This window comes from Jatropha curcas, chromosome 5, assembly GCF_041381405.1.
Source record: "Jatropha curcas cultivar XTBG-Jc1 chromosome 5, XTBG_Jcur_1.0, whole genome shotgun sequence".
In the NCBI taxonomy this organism is placed as follows: domain Eukaryota; kingdom Viridiplantae; phylum Streptophyta; class Magnoliopsida; order Malpighiales; family Euphorbiaceae; genus Jatropha; species Jatropha curcas.
The window spans coordinates 6581729-6592107 of NC_143155.1; positions in this window are offsets into that span (position 1 = coordinate 6581729).

The window sequence follows — 10379 nt, forward strand, 5'->3', positions numbered from 1 at the left end:
TTACTATGCTTTGTTTTGCAGGGTACCTTGACATAAATCGAGTGTTCTTTCTTTAAGAATACTCGATGAGAGGAATTTTGAACTTAAGTGACAAATTTGATTAAGACATTTAAATTTGTTGATCTATTTGCACGATTGAGAATCTTTTTCTCCATTGCATAAAAAATGAATTTCAAATGAATTTCTTCTCTCTCTGTTCAAACTTCTGAGTCTGGATAGCAAGTAGCGCTGATCGGCAGGTCTCTTTGATTATGTCGACGGACAGCCAAAGCGTCCTCCCTGTTGCCGCAAACCACCCCCAATCCTTTTGGGGATGGCCCATGAGTATGCGTACCGTTGGACCCACGCGAAACTCTTTGTTTCACATGTGGTTAGGTATATCCATGCTCAAGGCTCAAGGGTCCCTTTATAAGCCGATTCTCTATTTTGAGTCATAGCCTATAGAACCTATCCTTTAGGACTGTATGCACCCAATGATGTGAATCATATCATTAAACAGATTATGACGTGTTGTTATGCGCACTCACGACATATCATAAACATGGGGTAAACACAAAGAGAGCATGAAATACCCTTTTACTTTCAGTCATGCACAGTTGGACAAGAGAGTCAATTCACCTCACATCAGCTACCTGATACACCGACCACTGTACCTAATCCAGCTACCCTTATCCTTACAGGTGCCCACAATCCGAGTGTCTACCCAAGTGCCAAACACACCTACAGTGCTATCACCAGCTTCACTAGCTTCACCAGCTACACCAGCTTCGCCTACAACTCCAACAACCCCATCTGCACCAATGGCATCACTTGCTGATATCCAAACCCTCATTGAACAACTAGAGGCTAGAATGGAGGCCAGAATGGAGGCCAGAATGAATGAGGCACTAGCTGCCCAACGGACCGCTCTCATAGCCGAATTGGGTAGCGGAAATGGAAATGGGGTCTCAGCCGGGGGAAGTGGACCTTCTACCTCCCATCAGGGTCCTGCTGCTGAACCAACAAACCCTGCACTGAATTTGGACGATGTACCCTCCAAAACTGCTTCTGAGCTGGAAGCTCAGAAAATGAGGGAGAAGTTAGAGTTGCTGGAAAGGTCTGTTACTGCCTTGAAGACCCACAAGGAAGTGGTGGACATGGACTCCTTATCCTTGTTCCCCGAAGCCAGATTACCGACTAAGTTCAAAATGCCAAACATGGACAAGTTCGATGGAACCACCTGTCCCAAGACACATTTGAAGATGTATGTGGGTGCCCTTAACCCATTTGGATTGAGCAGCGAGCTCCTTGCTCAGTTGTTCCAGCAATCTCTCACCGGCGCTGCATTAAGGTGGTTTGTTAGCCTGGACCGGTCTAAGATGAAAACTTGGGAAGATATTTACAATGCATTCAATTCCCAGTATCACTATAACATGGAGGTGGATGTCACCCGAAGAGAGTTAGAGACCACCAAGCAGAAGAATAATGAGCCTTTCTCCTCGTTCCTTACGAGGTGGAGGGCCAAGGCTGCCCAGATGATTAATCGGCCTTCTGAGCAGGAGCAGGTCGATATAATAATAAAAAACCTGCAGCCTGTTTACCAACAACGGTTGCAAACCCAGTACCTACCAACATTCCAGTCGCTCATCGCCACTGCTACAAAGGTGGAAGATCTGATCCAAATAGGGCAACTGAAAGACGACTCAAGGACCTCTAAGTACAAGAAGCCTAGCCAAGCTAGCAAAGTCCACGAAGTGGCGAGCATCACTCCCACCAACCCCTTACGAGTAGGGAATATGAGGAATGGTAATCAATCGAGAAGAACATACACTGACCTTGGAATGCCGATCCTTTTGGTTTTCCGAGAGGCTGTCAAGGCCAACTATATCAAGCCTTTAGAAGCAAGGCCACCTCCCAATCCACTACCGAGAAACTATAAGGCAGATGAATACTGCGAGTATCATCAGGGATACGGGCACAAGACCGAAGCCTGCTGGACACTCAAAAATCGCATCCAAGACCTAGTAGACAATGGCTCGATCATTCCGAGGAGTAAGCCTAACATTAGCACTAATCCTTTGCCAAATCATGGGATAAATGCTATTATAACTGAGCAGGAACTAATCGATCCTTTCAAACTGTTCCTTGAAATGAACAACATCTGTGTCTTGGATTTGAATGACCTGACCGGAGAACTTGATGCTATAACTAGGAGCGGGAGACAATATGAACCGTTAGTTTTGGACAAAATTCAAAATAAACCCTATCAGAGGGCAGAGGAGCCAAAGGAGGACCCGGTGCTGTCACAATTAAAAAAGACACAAGCTAGGGTGTCAATCTGGGAACTTTTGGCATCATCCTTTCCTCATCGCCAAGCTCTTTGCAAGGCTTTGAGTCAACTCCAGACGCCTGTGGAAGTTAGCCCTGAAGTGCTAGTATCCACCCTCACCCAATCATCTAAAACACGAAGCATCGGTTTCTCTGATGACGATTTGCCCAAGGAGGGAGGCAGTCATAACAATGCTCTTTATGTCACTGTTCAGACTCGAGACAAAACCGTGCCCATGGTTCTCATTGATAATGGGTCGGCGCTGAACGTCTGCCCACTGAGAGTAGCCAGCTGTCTAGGGTTGGAGGAAACTGACTTCACTCCCTCGGACCAGATAGTGAAGGCCTATGACAGCACCCGGAGGGAAGTATTGGGGGTTGCCACGCTGAAGCTAACAGTTGGGCCGGCTGTGATGGAAGTCCCCTTCCAGGTAATTGATGTGCCGACCAGCTTCAACCTACTTCTGGGCCGGCCATGGATACACCACACTAAGGCAATACCCTCGTCCTTGCACCAAAAGGTCAAGTTTCCATATGAGGACAAAGTTATCACCATTCAGGGGGATGACTACAGCCAGCTCAAAAAGCCAAAGGGCCAGCCTCTCTTTGAGGTCAACCCTGAGACCGCCAACCTACCCCTCTCGGGATTTCAATATGATACTGTGCAGTTCATAGAAGGAAAGACTGCAAACTCTCGAATTCTCTTTGATTTCGGGACGGTGCAAATAAACTGCATAGTGCCCTTAATGCTTAAGATGTCCATCTGCCAGGAATGGTTATGGCCAGATCCGGGAAAGCATACCCCAAACTGCAAGCCTGGGAGTGTCCAGTGAATGAGGGAACCTTCGGACTGGGTTATGAGCCCACTGACGAAGAGCGTGCTGAGAAAACCCGAAGAGGAAGGAAGAAAAGTATACATATGCGGCCTTACCTATTGACTCTGAACAGCTACTTCTGCAAACCTGGAGAAGCAGTTTCTTACTGTGGCTTCCGGGAGCCCTTTTGCTGCCCAACTGTTAAGAAGATGCTGCCTGGAATAGAAATATTCTCGGATGTTTGGGGCAACAAGCCCGAGGTAGTAACCGAGCTGGAGACAGAAGACTTCATGCAGCCTAATCTCTTTGATGAGGTTGCAGTTATCAACGGAAGTGATGGGAATCAAGACTTGTGCAGCCTAATCAAGCCGAGCAAAGGACCTCTTGACAACTGGTACACCGAGGAGGAGCGCACTGCTGACAAACCCCCTCCGAGTCAAGCCTAGTACCAGAGTCTGTAATAAAGTCCTGTACTGAGTCCGAGTCTGACCCCGAGTCTGAAACCGAGTCGGAGTCTAGTTCCAGTTCCGAGTCATCTGTGTCGGATCTAGAAGATCCAAATTTCAAATTTGATGTATTCTTTGAAGACGATTCCGTCATAATTAATAAAGGCTTGCAAATTCTTGATTACCCTGCGTGTCTATCTTTCCAAGCATTTCCAAGCAAAAACAATCAAACAAATGAAATAAAAAATGAAAAGGAAAAGATAGTAATTGGCAAGGAAGAAAATGAATATACATACATTGCATCTGATTGCCTGAACAGGGAACATGTCAGTGAATGTTTGAAGAAATTTGCTGATTGCTTCATGTGGAAAGCAAGTGACATCACTGGAATTGACCCAGCAATAGTGGTGCACAAGATTCCAGTGTATCCAGAGGCTAAGCCAGTGAAACAGAAGCTAAGAAGGCTAAAAACAGAATGGTCCTTGAAAATCAAGGAGGAAGTTGCCAAGCAGCTGGAGAACAAGTTCATAGAACCTATTGCCTACCCGACATGGTTAGCGAACATAGTGCCGGTTCCTAAGAAGGATGGAAAGGTGCGAATGTGTGTGGATTACAGGGATTTGAATAAAGCTTGCCCGAAGGATGATTTTCCCCTGCCACATATTGACTTACTGGTGGATCGAATGGCTGGACACGAGATGGTCTCTTTGACCGATCTTGCTGTCGGGTATAATCAAATAATGATGCATTTGCCAGACAAAGAGAAGACGGCATTCATCACGGAATGGGGAACCTACTGCTATAGGGTCATGCCCTTCGGGCTCAAAAATGCCGGGGCAACCTATCAAAGAATGGCAACGACCATCTTTCACGACATGATTCACAAGGAGGTGGAAGTGTATGTGGATGATATGGTGGTTAAGTCAAAAACAACCGAAGAACATACAACAGCACTTGAGAAGTTCTTCCTTATGTGAACCCCTACCCCAAAATATCATATGCATATGATTGCATGTGACTAAGGGAAGAAATGCACGTGGATGTATGAGTCACCACCTTGTTTAATTATTTTAGGGTAAACTAGGAAAAACCCTAAGTGACTCCAATTTTAATTAACCTAGTTACTAGATTAATTAGCCCAATGTCTAAGGTATGGTCTTCGAACCCGAGGTGGATCCCGAGACTATGTCATGCTGATGAAACTAACCTAAGAATGAATGTTTTGCAAGGAAGATGAAATAATTTAGACCAATGAAAAAGATGTTTATGTGATTCGACTTGCCGCCCGGGGTTAGATCCCGAACGTGCCTACGTACTTCCGTTTGAATGGAAGATCAAAGTCAACGTAGTTCGATAGGCCTCTTCTAGAGGGCTTTAGATGGGATGCTTGATGCATGAGTGTGTGTATGCTTTGTGCATTTTTGTTTAGGCATTCTGCCAAAGAATTGATTGTTTTAGGCATTTGTTGCCAAAATGTTGATTGGGCAATTTTATTGCCAAAAATTGACTGATTTAAGGCTTTTAGCCAAAAAGATTGATTTAGGCAATTTGATTGCCAAAATGATTGATTTTAGGCGCTTGTCGCCAAAATGATTGATTTTAAGGCTTTTAGCCAAAAGATTGGTTAGGCGATTTGTCGCCAAAATGATTAAGGCATTTGTGCCAAAGGTGTTTTGTTGGGCGATTGTCGCCAAAATGATTAAGGCAATTTTATTGCCAAAATTGATGATTTGAGGCTTTTAGCCAAAAAGTTTGATTTAGGCAATTTGTTTGCCAAAAGTTGATTGGGCGTTTGACGCCAAAAATTGATTTAAGGCTTTTAGCCGAAAAGAGTTGATTTAGGCAATTGTTGCCAAAAAGTTGATTGGGCGATTGTCGCCAGAATTGATTGATTTAAGGCAATTGTGCCAAAATGAATTGATTTAAGGCTTTAAAGCCAAAAGATTGATTAGTTTTAAGGCATTTTGCCAAAGCTTTGATTCAAGCGATTTGTCGCTATGAAAAAAGAATTAATTCTCACTTGTAGGCAATTTGTTTGCCAAAAGCGATTATTAAAGGCTTTTAGCCAAAATATTGCTTTAAGCGACTTGAAAACTGATTAATTCTCACTTGTAGGCAATTTGTTTGCCAAAAGTGATTTATTAAAAGCTTTCAGCAAAAATTTTGATTTGAGCGATTTATCGCTGAAAAACTTGATCAATTCTCACTTATAGGTAATTTGTTTGCCTAAAGTGATTAATTAAATTGAAATATAGGCAATTTATTGCCATAATAAAAAAAAGTGTTTAATTAGGGCCTTTTAGTCACAATTATTGATTAATTAGACTTAAGCCAAAAACTGTTCGAAATAAAGGCAATTTCACCATAGTTATTGATTAACTAGGCTTTTAGCCAGTATTGTCGAATTTTAGGCTTTAATACCACGATTATTGATTAACCGTGCATCTAAGCTTAATTTTATTTAATTGAGGCAATTTGTTTGCCTAGTGGATGATATGAATGCATTTATGCAGTTATAGAATTTAGGAGGAGTAGAAAAGAAGCATGCATGAAGTGCTAAAATTAAATAGATAGAGTTTAGCTTGTGTACCTGATTTAGTCGACGGCCACTTCTTAACTCCAGGTTAAGCTCCTCGTTAAGGGAAATTAATTAATTTAATTTAATTTTAATGACCAAATATCAAAACAAAGAAAGCAATAAAATCTAGCTAAAATGCAAGAAAGCAGTAAAGAATTCGCAAGAAGCGAGAGGGAGAAGGAGCGTCCGTCAACACAGACTGAGTGAGGAAAAAAGGAGGCCCGAGGCCTGTATTTATAGGCGCAAAACGGACTGTTTCCGGTGGCCGGGTCGCCGGCCCGGCGGCCGTCCCGGCGGCCGGGAAAACCGGCTTTTCGAGTCTCAAAATTTGAGTATTCACAGTTGCCCCCCACCGGCAACCATAAAAATGATTTATGGGCGTCGGTGGTTGTCTGAAGACCCAATTTTGAGGATAGGCAGAGGAGGAAACCCCGCCGTTGGGTTTTTCCTTGAAATGAAATGATCGAATGCAAGGATTTATGTTTGCAATTTAAAGATGTTTTTGCCTCTTTGAGGACTTAAAAAGAAATTTTGCCTCTTAGAGGACTTGAAAAAGAGGTTTTGCCTCTTAATGAGGACTTGAAAATAGATTTTGCCTCTTAATGAGGGCTTGAAAAGATGTTTTGCCTCTTAATGAGGGCTTGAAAAGAGATTTTGCCTCTTAATGAGGGCTTGAAAAGATGTTTTGCCTCTTAGAGGACTTGAAAAGATGTTTGCCTCTTAGAGGGCTTGAAAAGATGTTTTGCCTCTTGATGAGGGCTTGAAAAGAGATTTTGCCTCTTAGAGGACTTTGAAAAGATGTTTTGCCTCTTAATGAGGGCTAGAAAAGATGTTTGGCCTCTTAGAGGACTTGAAAAGATGTTTTGCCTCTTAATGAGGGCTTGAAAAGAGATTTGCTTTATTTTTACTTTTCTCATTGAGAACCAAGGGTCCACCTAAAGTCGAAATGATCAAATGGCTTGGTTTGGATGAAAAAGGGTTGGTTATTGGTTAGGGTTTCACCCTAGGTTTTATGTAAGAAAGTTAACCATTAACCGGGTTCTACCCTGGGTTTGGGTAAAAGAGATTGACGATGGTTGGGTTCCACCCTGGGTTGTGTATGTTTTTTTTTTATAACACTTGCCCCTGAATTCGACTTGGAGGATTTTGCCCCCTGCTTGAGGGAATTGATGCCTTTATTAGCTGAAACAAAATTTCTTCTTAATGAAAGACTAAAATTCTGTGATTACTTCTGTGATGGGAGAATGGTGAAGGTTCTTATCACTTCTTGCCCCCAGAATGGTGCTGACCTTGGAATACTTCAAAACATTGGTGTTGTATTTGTCCTTTCGATTGAGGAATAAAAGAGAACAAAGCCACTTATATGACTCGAGGAAACGAACAATGTGGATGACATCGCTCGTCTGAAAGGATCGAAGAAACGATGGTCCGAGTGGAGACGAGGGATTAAAGAATTACCTCTCAATGATTATGTTTGACATTTTTTTTAGGGTTGTTTTGGAAACCCCGGGGATTGAATTGACATTGTCCTTTCTCTCCTTTTTTTTCGAGGAATGACTCAAAGAGTGACGCTTTCAAAACGAACTTTTGAGAATGACTCAATTTTTGTGACTCGTTGTGGAATGACCACTAGTGATGGAGACTTGATTTTAGAGACTCAAATTTTTCTTGTAGTGAATTTTGGCTCGAAGGAATTCAGTGGTTCCTGTAAAAAATGATTTATATACTCCCGAGAAGACCTTTGAAAGCACTTTTTTTTTTTTTTTTTTTTTGCCTTAACTTTTTGCCTAGACCGCCCTTTCGGGTTTTCAGCCTAGCGGGCTCAATTCTTGCCTGAAGCCGCCCTTTCGGGTTTTCAACTCCAGCTTTTATTTTTCTTTTCTTCTCTTTTTTTTTCATTTTTTTTCCTTTTTTTTTTATTGGCAAAGAGAAAAATGCTATTTATGATGCAAACTTATGTTTGTGACCGTGCCTTTGCGGCTGCCTACGTATCTCCAAGAACTCTTCGGGGATGGGGAGAATCAGGTCTTTCGTAGTTCCTTCCGGGATGCGAACTTCGTGCTCGGCTAGTGCGGAATTCATCTCCGTCTTGATGTTAGTGCGGAATTCCTTTCCGTCTTGGTGCGGAATTTATTTCCGGCTTTGCTGCTGGGGCAGAATTCAATTCTGACTTAATTTTGATTGTGGAATTCATTTCCGATTTGACTTCTTCGGGATTCCTTCCTGACTTGATATTAATACAGAATTCATCTCCAATTTGATTTTTTTTTTTTTTTTTTGCGAGATTCCTTCCCGGCTGGATGTCTCTGCGGGATTCTTTCCCGACTGGATGTCTTTGCGGGATTCTTTCCCGGCTTGATGTTGATGCAGAATTCATTTCTGACTTAATTTCTTTCGCGGGATTTCTTCCCGGCTTGATGTCTTTGCGGGATTCCTTCCCGACTTGATGTCTTTGCGGGATTCATTCTCGACTGGATGTCTTCGCGGGATTCTTTCCCGGCTTGATGTTGATGCAGAATTCATTTCTGACTTGATTTCTTCGCGGGATTCCTTCCCGGCTTGATGTCTTTACGGGATTCATTCCTGACTTAGATGATGTTGAATCAACTTATTGACTCGAGCTCGTATGATAGTAATGACCCTAGGCGAATCTGACTTTGTTGTTGTAGTGGTTTTACCACTGGTTGACTGAAATGTGACTTGTATTCGCCACAAAGAGTTTTGAATACCCACATTGTGGCGGTAACTTGAGGGGCTTGAGTGTTGAAGAAGCTTTTATGCTTTGAGTTTATGGCTTTGCCATGTTTGAATTCTTGAGGTTAATTTGATTCCTTTTCTTGAACTTTATCTTCCTCTGAACTTGAAACTTATTTCCTCAATGGTTCTCCTCTCCATAAGGAATTTTGAGGAGACTCTTCCTTTTCCCCATTTTGAGAAATGATCCTTGTTTATAAGGGCACTTGTACTTGTGCCATGCTTGGCGCTTGATTTTCAAGGTGTTTGTTGTCATCCAATTCGTGAAAATGACTGCTTCTTTTAACTTGCTTTTTCAAAGTGTGAGTAGCCGCTTGGTCTTTGTCCTTATGGCTGAAATGATTTGTCATCTACCCTTGATGGTCTTGAATTTAACGGAGAGCCTGCAGTTGACCCGTTTTTGACAACTCGATTTCCTGTAGCTTTGTCCTTGATTTCTTTCTTTTGTGCAGGAGTTCCTCTTTGACCCATTTTTTCTTTTGCTTGTTTTCTTCCTTTTGACCAGGGGTTCCTTTTGTCCCGTTTTTCCCTATGCCTGCTTAGAAGCAGCCTCTCCATAAAGAATTTCGAGGCAACTGGATTCTGAGATGACTTGAGTAGTGTATGGATAACATTGCGACTTCGTGCAGACCCAACCCAATTCCAAATATAACTTCTTTTATTTTGTCGCTTTTAAGCTCGAAATTCAAACACCTCTCTGTCGGAGCATCTTCCATTCCTGGGTTTTTGGAGAAACCATTCTGGCCCTAACCCTTCAATCGGCTTTGCCTCGGTACTGTTTGAAGTCTTGCGTACCCTTTGCTGGATCCTTTCCATGATTACCCTTCAAAACTTCCCTTTGATGGTGCTTCTTAGGATGCCCCCAGCTTTGATTGATGCAGAGCAAATGAAAGGATGAATGCATTTTTCTTTGCCAATTTTATTATCTTTTTGTCATTTTTTTTTATTTTTTTCAATTTTTTTTATTATTTTTTTCGATTTTTTTTTTTTTTTTTTTTTGCTTTCACAGGCAAGGATAGGGAAAGAGTATAATATGATTGGAACGTAAACTGATCCCTTTTATTGATAAGACAAAATTTGTGTACAAAGACACTTAGATTTACAAATGAATACTTGAATGGAAATGAAAATGAAAAGAAAAAAGAAACTAGACCCTAAAAGATAGACTCTAGGTGGGCTGTGATGGACTAGGATTGGATTGACTGTAGTGACTTGTTATCTTCTCGATGCTTCAATCGATCAGACATGTTGTTGTTGTCTTGAACAATACCTTTGTTCTTTTGGAGGCTTGATCTCAACCTTCTCAGACACAAACTTCATTCATTCTAAGAAAAAGTTTCGAAAGGATCGAACGATTCTTGTTCAGCAAATTTTTTTTGCATTAATCCCATGGTTAGGCAAGGGATGGTTGATGTTCAACTTGCTCTTGGGGATGATGGACCCATTGTCAACTAGGTCTTGTAGACGGTTTTTCAAGTC